Source organism: Triturus cristatus, chromosome 11 (assembly GCF_964204655.1).
Source record: "Triturus cristatus chromosome 11, aTriCri1.1, whole genome shotgun sequence".
NCBI lineage: Eukaryota > Metazoa > Chordata > Amphibia > Caudata > Salamandridae > Triturus > Triturus cristatus.
Genome location: NC_140594.1, coordinates 354396996 through 354410957, shown reverse-complemented (window position 1 = coordinate 354410957; position 13962 = coordinate 354396996). Strand labels below are relative to the sequence as shown.

At 44.1% G+C, this 13962-nt stretch overlaps 1 protein-coding gene across 2 annotated transcripts in view; it reads right to left on the bottom strand.

Moving 5' to 3' along the window:
• The window catches only part of CCDC60 (coiled-coil domain containing 60), a 639895-nt gene that overhangs the window by 254056 nt on the left and 371877 nt on the right, over positions 1–13962 (bottom strand). The gene's annotated exons all lie outside the window — the stretch shown is intronic.

Below are 13962 nucleotides of genomic sequence, written 5' to 3'. Positions count from 1 at the left end.
GTATTTTTAACGCCTCTTAGGTCTAGCCTAGAGACTTCGTTAGCGCTCTCGCCAGCCTTATGCTATAAATAATTGATCAATGAAAAATAAAAAACATATATACATGCATCGTAAGACTTTGGGTCAGTCCTCTTCATCCATTGGTTTGTTCAATTGTCTTTCACATTTTGCGTCTGCCCACCATAGCATACAGCATATGGCTATGAGTCAGCCCACTTCATCCGTTGACTCTCTTGCATTGTGAGTAATGCATTTTGCCTGTTCACGTGCACATCTGCCTAGAAAGATGTGCACATCTGCCTTAAAAGATGTGCACCTCAGAACAAGGAACGGTAGGCCGAATCTTTCTTTGTTGATATTTTGCTTTCCATTCTTTATCCTTTTTAATTTTTTAAGACATCCATTGGCATTTAAATTGTGTCTTCTGGTGACAGTAATTCAAAGTCAACAGTACACTTCCTTAGAATCAATAACGTTCATATTACCCTGTAGTGTGCAGTACAACTAAATATAGTTTATATAACACATATGAATGCTAGGAGACACTGGTACTACTCTTGGAAATGTATTTAAGGATTTGTTTTTTCATTTAAATTTTTTCTTGCAAGCATATGGTTGCTTAGGTTAAATGGTGGCATGTTTCCTTTTTTGAGTCATATGCATGCAGTATAAAAGTTTAAAAAAAATAACCACCTTGCCAAACCAGACTTAATGGTTTTGCCAAAGCATGTTTGTTTGATAGCGTCAAGTTATTCCAGCCCAGAAATGTTCTACTGGATATCCATGTGGCTATGATGCAGTTAAAGAAGAAAATTCAGGTAAGACTGCCACGGCATAGTCATGGAGAGGATGAGAAAATACTGCTTTGAGGGTCATACTGCTTCTCTTACTTTAAAGTAGGAGAGGTTGTGGTGTAACGGCCACAGCAGCCGACTTTGGAACTGGGGGAACAAGGTTCCAGTCTCAGCTTCGGCTCAACATTTTGTGATTCTGGGCAGATCACTTAATCTCGCCAATGCAACCAAAAGAATGAATATGACTTTATGTAATGTAATTAGTACTCATGTAATACCCTCCAATACCTTCAGGTCGAGTTGATGCAATCTAAAAACAAGCATTGGCATAGCCAATAGGTCGCGCCTTTGGGACCTTATAAGTGTTAAGTTATCCAGCACAATATCCTTGGTGCAACAACATCAAGTGTTGCATGGCTAAACACTTATAAGGTCCCAAAGGCGAGACCTATTGGCTATGCCAATGCTTGTTTATGTTGGGTGCGTGCATGTGTGTGTATGAACGTTTGTTTATTTTTTTGAGTGTGCATGCTGTGAAAGAATGTGTGTGTTTGTATGTGCTGGGTATATGTGTGCATGTGTGAAAGAGCTTGTGTGTGTGCCCACCTCACCACTGCTGCACATTACAAACTGCCACTAAGCAAAGGCAATGCCAGGGGTAGCATTTGCTTACAGGGCCTTATTGGGGAACCAAAAGCAGCCCTGGCCAAAATGCACAAACCAGTCCAACTCCCTTTGTCTCCTCACACCATCTTTTCTCATCCAGCCATTCTCTCTCTTCTTCCTCTCTGCTCGCGGTCTCTGTGCTTTCCTCCTCCCACTCGTTCTCTCTCTCTCTTGAAGCCTCACCTTGCCTGCTGCAATTAAGCCCGGGGAGCAGGGTAAAGTGACAGAGGCACCAGGAGTGGACTGGGCTCCAACCGCTCCAGCCCAGCAGGGAAATCTTCGTTGGAATAAAAGGCCTGTCTGGACCTTACTGCTGCCCCTGATGGCCACTAATTGATGTCAGGGAAGGAGTCACGCCATGTATGTCGAGTACATTATCACACACCAATTCACTGCTTCATCAGAATATCGCAGAACTCGTATTAGCCGGTTCTGAGTCTCCCGTGGCGTTTCACGTGCCAAATACGAGCATGGTTTTCAGGTGTTAAGGAAGTCATGAGCGCAATTACGAAATCACCACGATTTCTGACCTCTTCCATTTCCTACCCTGTGACCCAGTTGGCACATTTCACAGAAAGAGGCGTGCAGCAGAGCGCATTACAGGTCACGAAGCCTCGTGAAGCGCCTGTAAATTATTTTCGAAAAGCGATTGCAGAAAATGAATTGCAATTATTTACAGCGCAAGGCGTGTATCAACATCTTGCTAAGAGCCGCCATGCCCTTTACAGTTCAATAGCTTTTTGTCTTCATTTATGTAACCTGGCGGCAACCCAGATATTGCAAAGCACGAGGACATGATGGGTGGTTCTGATTGGTAGAGGCTGTGACTGGTAAAGCCAAAATTACCGACTGAAGATCAAAGGCACCTCCTCGATACAGACAAACTCTTCGAGTGCCCCTGGCTTGACTTTAGATTTCCATGGCACCAGCACGCGACAGGGAGCACCAGATCATATGTTTTGAATTATTGCACCCGTGTCTGGGCACGACAATTCAAAACATATGGCGCCCATGCGGGTAACCGCAAGCAAAAGGCCACGCTCGTGCGTGTGTGGCCTATTGCTTGCGGTTACCCGTGTGTGGTGAGTTTTTGAAAGCTCCTTACAATAAGTCTCACAGAGCAGCGCATGCACGCAGCTAGGTGAGACCTAAAAAACTGCCAAAAAAAAAAAGAGGCTTCCTGGTGCCTTTTTCCTGCACAGTGGCTAATCCACTGGAAGTAGAAGGCACACACCTTTATCCCAGAGCCTCTGTTGCCTCCTGGTCAAACAACCTCCATAGCAGGCTGAGCACATACCAAGGTTCTGAAGGGGTACTTTAGGAGTTTACCAAAACATGTAAAAAATTTCTAAATATGCAAGAAGCGGGATTCCATGCATTTCGCATGTTTTTGTATATAGAAAAATATAGTATGAACTCATCAACAATATTATGATACCACTACACTGTATAAAAAAGTCTTTGCCCATTAGCAGGAGCAAAGTTCACGGTGCTAAATTCTGAAAAAACCCAGATATTACAGCAAATACAAAATTAAGGGCCGAATATACTAACCACTTTAATGTCCCAAATGCTTCAATTCGGTGTTTGCAACTGTTTAAATGCTTTTTTCTTATGTACTAATCCCATTTTAGTAGTCGGAAAAGAATTTTTGGACTCCTAAAATGGAATCCGAAAGGATATAGATTCATTATCTGGAAGGGGCGAGATGTAGGTGAGTCTTTCAATTAACAAATAAGTATCGAATATATCCATGTTTTGCGACCGACATCTGATCGCAAAGCATTGATATTTTAACAGCACCTCAAAGGCGATGGTAACTTATTCACAAAAGGGTCCTTTGGGATCCCTTCCACTTTATGAATGTTAAAAAAAAAATGTTGAAGAGTAGGCAGAACTCCCCTACCAAGTCTTAAACACATACTTAAAAACAAAAAAAAAAAACGTTTCTCTTTAAACAAAGTCGCATTCCTTTTAAGAAATAAAGGCTGCTTACTTTATTGAACTGTAATCGCAAACATGTTGGTCTGCTGATCCTTATGATGGCCTTCAATCGTAGGGAGTAGTAATTTGTGGCTTACCTCATTAATATTCTTGAAGTAGGTTGGATTGCAACCCACTATGATTTAGATGTTTAAGAACCGACCTATTAATACAAAGGTTGGGTCTTAAAAATCCTTACTTGTAACTATTTTGCGACCAGATATTCTTACGCATGGCCCTAAATGGGTCTCGTGTCCCATATTTATTTCTAAATTTGCTGTAATCTCACAATTATCAATTCGGATAAGACTACTACTGAAATCGCGGTATTACCATAAAGCCCCAAGGATCTTGAAAGGAGAGCCTCATTATTCCTCAAATCAAAAGAAAAAGAAACAACCTATGAACAATACTGATCGTCGTGTCACGGAGGCTTAATATGGCTTCTGGGGCATAGTTTTGCCAGACAGGAAAGGAATGCATCTGTTCCAGTCCTGTAATGTAAAAATGTGTTCAACATGGCAGAATGCACTGGTGAAGAATATGTTTTCTCTCTTTTCAAAGTAGTATTTCCACACTACGGCAGCAGAGGGTAATGCAGGCCAAGTTTAGGCGCAGCTACAGTCCATTGTTATTAGCTGTGTCTTGCTCACTTCTATCATACAGGCTTTGGCAAAGTTAATAGGTCTGAGTTTATTGTGCTAACGCTTGAATCAAGAGGCATGCAGAAATGTGTGCTGTTCTAAGCTTCTAAAATAAAAAATAAAAAAAACAGCAGCACCGTCAACATGTGGAATAAAATACAGGACACAGGCACTACAGCTAGTTGTGTTGTAGGCAACAGAAATGTTACCATTGTATCAGTGTTCATTTTCTAGACATGTAGACATTTTTATGACCTTCAGGCAAACAATAACAAACAATATTCCGACAATATGGAGGTTGATATCTGAGCACCGGATCAAGACCTGCTTATTTTCAAACAGGGTGTGTGTAGTTCGCATTTCTGCTAATGGTAAACTGAAATAGTTCAATTTTTGCATAAGTGAGAACAATTGTGTATCGGTCCAGGAGAGTATGTCCCTATTTAAGAAAAGAAAAAAACACAATAGATTAGGTTAATTGGAGCATGGCATGAGACTGTGGTTTTCTTCACTAATTAAAGTTTGACCATCAGGTGTCTGTGTTTGCAGTAGCGGCCAGCATAACTCGCGGGTTTGGGGGGGTCGTGCGGGGAGTCGCGCGGATTGCAGAGGAGGAGAGGGAGCATCCCTCCCCTAAGCCAATCACAACGCTGCAATGGCAGCGTTGGGATTGGTGGCGACGACGCCCAGCCGGGCGCCTATTGGGAGGACATTTTCTCTATATAGTCTGCATACAGCCTACATAGAGAAAAGTCAGAGCGAGCATGACTGGTTTGGTCAGCCCCAGAGGGACCGACCAAACAGTCAGGGCCCACAGCATTGGGGAAGCCACTCCTTCCCAACCCGCCCACCCCCAACCAGGCATACCCTTCTGCTTTCTCGCAGTGCGAGAAAGCAGAAACATAAAATGGTATTTAAAATACCATTTTATGTTTCTGCTTCTCGCACTGTGAGAATGCAGTATGGCGACGCTCCTCCGTAAAATGGAGGAGCTGCCCCTAGATGTTTGTGGTATTTGAGACTAGCAGCGGACAGGGCTGGACTGGGAACCTAAAGCAGCCCTGGCAATTTTGTCGGACCAGCCCCCGCATGCTGCTTAGTGAGAGAGTCTGACCACTTTTTTTGGGGGAGTGGTGCAAGTGTGAAGTGCTGGCTAGCCGCATGAGGGTAGAAACGAAAGTGAGTGAATTATCTTTGTTTGCTGCTTTTGTTACTAGGAGTCGCTATTACAGTACCGTGGCAAAACCGCTCCCAGTAACAAAACTGGCACCCACCACTCCAGCCTCCAGGGGAAAAGCCTGATGCCCAGTACGGCCAGCCAAACCCAGGCAGCGTAGAGGCCAGATAGGAATATAACCCCCTCAGGTGTTGTTACATTCATCCTGGAGTCCCTCCTGGTACGAAGCTCTCTTTGTTTTAAGTTTAGTAGCATTTATAATGTCCTATCTTCATCCCTGCTCGGATAGAGGACGGTCTGTAAATACCACAATCCCCTAAGGTCTGGAGGCAGAGGAAATGAGCCTTTAAAGCCAGGTTCACGTCCCATAGCAAGGAACATGCTATCTTCTGCCCTGCTGTATGGGGGACCAGACTGCAATTACTACAATGCCCTGAAGCCTGAGGAAAGGAGCCCTTAAAGCCATGCTCAAGACCTGCATCGCTTGAGGCACGCAGGATGTGCCCAGGCGAAGACCAGGCCAAGAGCGGGACCGTCTCTCCCCGACTGTGACTCGTCCACTCCTCTTGGCACCACCTCAGTGAAGATTGTATGCAGTAGCGACTGCTACTGGACCCGGGTGGTGGGGAGGGGGAAGGACGAAAAAATAAAAAATAAATACCTGTAACGGCCGGTCGCCGCCTCTCCTCCGTCATCTTCCTTCTTCCTACAGTCCAGGCCGGCAGCAGGAAGCACTCTGGCTCCGAAGCTATCATGAGATAATCACAACGCTACAATGCAGCGTTGTGAGTGGTCTGAGCACCGAGGTTCGGCGCACAGACCGGGAATGGGAGGCTGGGCATTTTCCTCACCAGCTGTGTAATGCAGCCTGTTGGGGAACATGCAAAGTACTAGGACTATTACAAAGAGCAATTTGGCCGTCACAAGAGGGGCGCCCAAGTAGTCCTGCGCACTTAGGGAATGTAAACCACTCCTCCCCCAGCTCTAGCAAGCTCCGCCCGCCCCAAGAGCCACTGACTGAAGTAGGAAAACTAAAATGATAATAACGATGGTTATCATTTTATTTTTCATTTTCTTTTGTGGGGCGAAGCTCCTCCGCCTTCGCGGCGGAGCTGCCACTAATTGTGTGAGATGGGTAAGCAAAAATGTTCACCTGTTTTATCAGCCCAGAAGTGAGCCTGCAAAGGCTCCATTTTGACCTTTCTAACTTCTGCCATTTGAGCCATTTCTGAGGAGATTACCTCTTTTGAAGAGGAACTGGGATAGGCTGCTAGTGCGCCCAATCTTCCTAGCATTAGTCCTCCTAAAAACCCCTCGGCCTCACCTACGGCTTATCCGAGTGTCACTTCAAACGCTAACCCTCTAGATCCTCGTAATATTTGTGTAGCTGAAGCCCTGGTTCATTAGTCTTGTGAGCCTTGCCATCTTGCTTATATTGCCTCTGATGCTCTGATCCAGAAAAAGAGAAAAACTAAGTGCTCAGTGCCTGTCAAAGCTCTATCTTTGAGTTTTGCTGAAAGTGGTTCCACCTCTGTCCAGAGTAATACTCAACTGATTAATGTTCTCATGGACCTTGAAAGTCGTATTGTCAAATCTTTTACTACATGTTATACAAGGCTCACTAAAATTGAAAAGGCCTTTTCACAATTTAAGTGTTGTTTCTCCCTCTTCTCTTGTTTGTAAAGCAGTCCATAATAAAACAAGGATTTCTGTAGCAATATCCACATCTGGCGTACATCCACCAGATGTGCCTAAGCATTTCCCCTTGGAATCCTGGAAACCACCTTATTTTCTGATAAGGTGGATTCCAGTTACCAGAGCAATAAGGAATGTCATCCATCGTACAAGAGTGGATCATGTCTCCAAGAATGGGAGAGTAGACTCTATAACTGTTTCCGGTGGCAAAGAAACCATAATACCCAATCCAAGTGACTAATATGGACATGGGGGTGTTTGATGAAGGCACTGCACCATTGAACAATTCGCTAGATCTCCCTCCAGCTGCTACCACACTTGTTATTGTTTTGGCCAATGTTCCAACTCTGAAGTTTAGTACACAAAAAGACTGTTAGAAATGGGGGCTCTAGTTGGCAATGGTTTGCACCTTTGTCCAAGTAGGAACCCTTCTTCTTAGTCAGGGTAAGGGAGTTACAATCCTAAAATAACCCCTGCTCACCCCCTTGGTAGCTTGGCTTGAGCAGTCAGGCTTATCTCAGAGGCAGTGTGTAAAGCATTTGCACATAACCAACAGTAATACAGTGAAAACACTACAAAAGGACACCACACCAGTTTAGAAAAATTTTCAATACTTTATATATTTAAAACAAGACCAAAACAATAAGAATCCAACATACAATACTTAAAAATATGTATTTTGCAAGAATACCCTTAAAAAACGCTGTGCCTTGGAATCGGTAGCTCCATCCGGTGCTACCGCGATATTGAAAACAACAGAATACAACAGTTCCGTCTGACCGCGTCGGTGAAGGTGTCTTACGACTTGTAAACAGTACTTTTTTGTTGCGGCCGATCACGTTGGTGCGAGTCGTCGTGGCAACTGTCGCAGTTGTGATACAAAGTGTAGCGGTGCGGCATGCGGTGCCCTCAAAGCGTGGTGCAGCAAGCGGCTCAGTGACGGTCATCTAGCGGCATCGGTGAAACCAGGGCTGTGATGCGGAGTAACGCAGTGCTCGTTGCAGTGCTGACAGGTCAGGGTGCACGCGTCAGTGCTGTTTACCGGGAGCTGACATCGGTCATCCCAGACTGCGGTGTGGAACGAGGCGGTGCTTCGTGAGGCTTACAAGCGGGGCCCCATCCATTATACGGTCACAGGTGTCAAAGTCAGCAGGCAGCAACAGCATCGGTGAGACCAGGGCAGCATAGTGAATCAAGGCGGCGTGGAGTGCAGTCCTCTCTGGCCCAGCTTCCCGGCAGGAGGTGGAGATAGCATTGTCCAATGGAGACCAGGCCCCAATCAGATGCAAGGAAATCTCCTCCCCCTACTCTAAATGCAGCCCAGATCTATTAAGCCCAGCCCTGAATCATCCAAGAAAGGCAGACACACCTCGACCCTCCCCAGTGGCTGTCTGAAGAGAATGCACATCCACAGCCCCTGTCACTCCAAAGCCAGACAGTCAATCCACAAACCCAGCAGAGGCAACACAGGATGACTTTCTGAAAGTGGTATTTTCAAACCCAAAGCATTAAAATCATCTTTACTAAAGGATGCATTTTTATATTCTGAGTCCAGGCACACTAAACTCCATTTCCCTATCTTGCGCCAAAGGGAAGTTATGCTTATAGAATGTTATAAGTAAACTCCCATTCTATCCTATGGGACAGATAGCCTTTCTATAGTAAAAAACGAAATCCACTGTAATTTACTACCAGGACATGTTACACACACCAGTACATGTCCTACCTTTAACATACACAAAACCCTACCCACCAGGGTACCTTGGGCCTACCTTAGGGGTGACTTACATGTAAGGAAATATAAGATTAGGGTCTGGCAAGGTCGACATGGCAGTTACAAACTGTGCACAGACACTGCAGTGGTATGTCTGAGAATACTTTACAGGGCTGCTTGTGTGGGTGGCACAATCTGTGCTGCAGGCCCACTAGCAGCATTTAATTTACAGGCCCTGGCACTCGGTGCACTTAACTAGGGACTTACTAGTAAATCAAATATGCCAATCAAGGAAACACCAGTCCATAATACAATTTACAACAGGAGCACTTTGCACTTTAACACTGAACAGCAGTGAGAAAGTGCGCAGAGACACTAAACCAGCAAAAACAGAGTCAAAACCGGGAGGTTGGAAAGAAAAATGACAGGGGAAACAAGCCAAATGATTCCAGGTCTAACAAGGACTTTTTCCCATTAAGAAACAAGGCTATCTATTGGTTTAAAGGACTGTTGGGCTTCTCTTCACTGCTATTCAATCATATCAACTTGGCCAGACGGGTCTCCTGGTTGGGCAGGGGTCCCAAATCTCTGTCTGGGGACTGTATACTAGTCAATTTCAACAATGCCCATCGTGTTGCTAAACTCCTAAGCGAACTCTTATTCCATCAAAGCCCTGGCACTGGCATAGTGCCTCTTCCACTGGGTTACTTTTATAAGCATTTATAATCTTGTACCTTTAATACCAGCTCTGCTACACAGCTCCAACGTACCCTTTTTCAGAAGATTAAGGTTCCTTTACAATTCCCACTAGGGGCCCATTTGCTCCTTGGGGCAATCTGGAAGTAAACGATTGACGGTATTCTTCGTCAGCTCAGAAGATCAGGACTCAGAGGGATTCAACTGTAATGCTTAATTCATCATTTAGCCTTGATGTTTTGAGCTGGAACATTGCAGACATTAGAGACAAAAAGGATGATCTCACTTGGTTGTCCTTTAAAAAAGAAATAACAGCCTTTCTTTCTAAACCTGGGAAGTAAACAATAGTTTTTTTTAGAGGGTTGTTGAGGTTGTTCTGTCCCAGCTCACAGTACGAAGTTGAGGAAGGCCAAGAGCGGACTTCTGCTTTTGGTTTCTTTTCGTTTAAACTGTAAATTACACCTACTAGATACTGGCTCATCTAATTTGCTCATGGTCCGATTTTCTTTCTCTAGCACTTGCAGATTGCTTGTTATCATTTTTATAATGCCAATAGTTCTCATCTCACTGCAGATCATACTAGGTCTCTCAGATGTCTTCTTGACAAGTACTCACTCTCAGCTGAAGTTTACACTCCAGTGATCTTGTTGGGTGATTTCAATCTACACCTTTGTTAAAACTGTTGCCTTACTGACAAGGATACTTTTTCTTTCGTAGCGGACTCTCGCTTCAATCACTCCCCAGGGGGAACTGATAAATTAATTGGTCCATGACTATGATTTATCTACATTGGGCGAAGGTTTAGTTGAACTTGGCCTTTATGTAGTTATGCCCACTTTTACAGGGAGATGTTCCTCCATTGTCATTGATTTTATTTTTGTATCCACCATTTTGATTCCATACTTAATTTATTATGAGGTCCATTGGGACACTGAGGGACCATAACCCATTGTAAACCTCGCTACCCTGGGTGCTCACAACTGTTCAACCAATAAACCCTTCCCAGAGATTGGAGGCTCCTTTGGTAAATAGCGGAGAATCAGATGCAAGGAAAGCAATACTGAATCTTTTTCTCTCAACTTGTGTAGTGCATGTTTACATGCCTTCACAATGTGCCTTAATGATGTGCTCCCTGATTAGATCTAACTTAGCTCATTTGAGATCATTATTAATAATGTAAGGTCCTTACTTACTAACTTCCACTAGACATCCTGTGCAAGCTCCTGCCAGATGGTTCGACCATTCACCATTCTTGTAGTACGACTCACCATGAACTTTTAGAAGCTCTTAAAGAGACCCCGAGGAATAGGTCTATAGTTGCCTCTCTCTCTGCATTATACAAATCAGTTGTGCAACATAGGAAGCAATTCCTAAAGCAAGTGGCATGGCAGGATCTGGCTGCAATTAGTAGTTTCAGGAACAGAACTAGTTTCTGGGGGAATGTCAATCATCCACTTTTTGACCCTGAAACCAGGATGCTGATGTCACAACATATTTTCCCTGATAATTGGGTCAGACACTTTGAGGGGATTTATGATGCCCCAAGTCCCTCTTCTTCTGACTCTGCATCTCACTCTGTTCCATCTTTTGAGTGTGGAGTTTCTCCTTTTGTTGCTGGGAAGAAATCAGATGCCATTCTTGCCCGCTCTAATAACAAAGCTCCTTGTATCGAAGGGATCCCGCTGGATCTATTTAAATCCAATATTTTTGGTGGGCCTTTTAGACCATTTCAGCCTTCCCCTAAACGTTTTGTCTTACTCCTCCGGTTTTTCCAGAATTAGTTTTTGTTGGTCATAGATCTATGCACGCTTTACGACTGCTGACTAGTGCTAAAGTGCTTGTACTCTCTCTTGCGGCACCGAGTACGCCACCCACTTGAGCAGCCTTTTTAAACATGTCTTAGGCCTGCCATTGCAACTTGTGTGTGCAGTTTTGAACTGCCATTTCGACCTGCAAAATACATTTTTGGACGGGTCTAAACCTTCCTTTTTAGTATACATGTCACCCCTAGGGGAGACCCAAAATAGCTCATAGTGCAGGGTGTGTTGCATTTCAAAAGTTGGGCATGTACTTTTATGTTTAAAATGTCCTGGTAGTGAAAACTCTGAAATTTGTTTTTCACTATTGTAAGACCAACCTCTCTCATAGGATAAGATTGGGCTACTTTATTACATTTAATAAGTGATAACTTTTGATTAGGAGATGTAGGAAAGTCATGTTTTGTGTCCATGGAAATGTAATTTAATGCCCTCTTTTATGGTTAAGTCGGATTTTAAGCCACAATTCTGAAAATGCCACTTTTAGAAAGTAGTCATTTTCTTGTCCTAACCATTTGGTGTCTGCAGCCTGCTCCTGGGTCACATGACTAGGTGTAGTTAGCCTTTGTGTATTCCTCCACAAAGTAGGATCTGAGTTTTGGCAGGATAGGGCATCTCTGACTTGATAGGGGGGCGGAGCTGTCACCTACCACACTTGCACTTCAAAGGCACTGGCTCAGCAAACACAAAACCTATTGTGCCCTCCAGTAAGACTGCCACAAAGGCAGGGAGGTAGGAAATTCCAGACACCTCTGTAGGGGGAAACTCCAGAAGCTTCTCCCATTTCAACATGGGCACCAGGTATTAGAAAGGGGACCCCCAGACCCACTCTTGAGATCACTTCTGGATCTACGGAAGACTCAGAAGAATAACTGCTCTGCTGCAAGAAGGACTGCACAGCTGCTCTCCCCTGCTGCTCTGCCTGCAAGGGAGACTGCTCTGCTGCCCTGCCGTCTTAGTAAAAAGTATGGAATCTACAAAATGAATGCAGGACCACCAGAGTGTCTCCAAGGGCTAGTTAGCTGACCTACTGTTCCGAGCTACAGGGACATAGCAGGCTCCTCTGCGGCAATGCAATTCGATGCATCTCGATGCAGGACCCCCAGTTCGACAGCCTCACAAGTACTGACCGAACATGACGCATCTCACCGCCGACAACCGTCCCAGCTCAACGTATCTCGATACCGGACCACGCGTCGCAGCTCCTGATCAGAGGCTTCACAGGCACTGACACAACGTGACGCATCTCTACGATCGATTCACTGGTCAAGGTAATAGGAAGAATGATACCCTCCATTTTGACAATCTGGGAGAAAGACAGTTCTGTGCTTTCTGAGGTTCAGTATGATTTTACACCAGGAAAGGGACAGTGGATCAAACGATCTGATTTCATCTGTAAGGTATGGCCAGAAGGGTGAATGCACGGAGCATTTGTTGCTCAAAGGGGGGATTACATAAGGCTGCATCATGCCGCTCTTCTTATTTACTTTAAATGTTAATAAACCCGAGCAGATCTCAGCCACAGAGGGTTGTGATTTGCCTATGTTAGGTGGGCAGCCTGTATCAGCCCTTCATTATGCTGAGGATACAGTTCTTGTCACAAGAACAGCCTTAGGCTTACAGTTCTTTACAGATACCTTCATTGGCTACATGGATTCCCTGGATTTCAGTATTAATGCCTCTAAATTTCACAGGAAAATCGGCCCTAAAAATACCAAGCGTAGATCTTTTTTCTGTGATGGCTGAGTAAAGTGAGCACCTTCTCCTACCTTGGAATTTTGTTTGATTCGTCTATCAACTGGACAGCGTTAATAAGTGGAAAGGAGACAACTTTTTGCAAGAAGTATTGCTTCTATTTTTGAGACTGCTGTTAGGTTAGGGCATAAGTGTAGGGCAGCTATGCTAGAGATTTGTAAGGCCAAATGTGTGCCTCTAATGACTTATGGATTGGGTCTATAGAGGGAAGGAAATTGTACTGTTTTACAAAATACTGAGAACATGTTTTTGAGAAGGCTATTTGCCCTCCCCAATAGCTTGACTACGTTTAATATTAATGAAGAGCAGGGCTTCCCCTTGAACACTGTTAGAGGCTGAGGCCCCTCACTTCATAGTTGACTAAGTGGTTTAATCAGGAGTTAGAACTTAACAGGACATTTGTCAAGGGCGATTTGAGTCTTGTCAATGCTCAAAGGCATGCAGGCTCACCCATTCTTGAAATCCCATAAATCAACTGTGAAAAGACACTAAAACAAAATTGCTCAGGAAGTGTTTCCACTCCACTGGAACTCCGTCCCTTCAAAGATCAGGAAATTATCGTCTTATGATATTATAAAAAAAAAATTAAAAACCCTGCATGTTAGCAGTTCAATAGTGACCTCACAGCCTAAAAGATACATTTCAAGGACAAGAGACATGTATGAAGGGCAACTAACTCTAACCTTGGGACTGAACGTGGTGATGCAGTCAGCCATATACCCACAGGACTTGCGCTGTATATTATACTGTATCTCGTTTTTTTTTTTTTAGGCACAGGGAGATTTAGACATTTGCCCACAATCACAGGATGTCGAGCCAATGCCAAGACTTGAAACTAGTTTCCCATCTCCAAATTTTGCTCTGGTCGTTGCTCCACAACCTCTACTTACTATATCTAGCTTTTATACGTATATTATGAGGGAGTATCCACCTGGATATTCTGTACATTGCATACAATTGATGCGATTATACTCTCCTTATTTTGTATTTTATTGTCTGATATATTCTGTAGTGTTGTTGC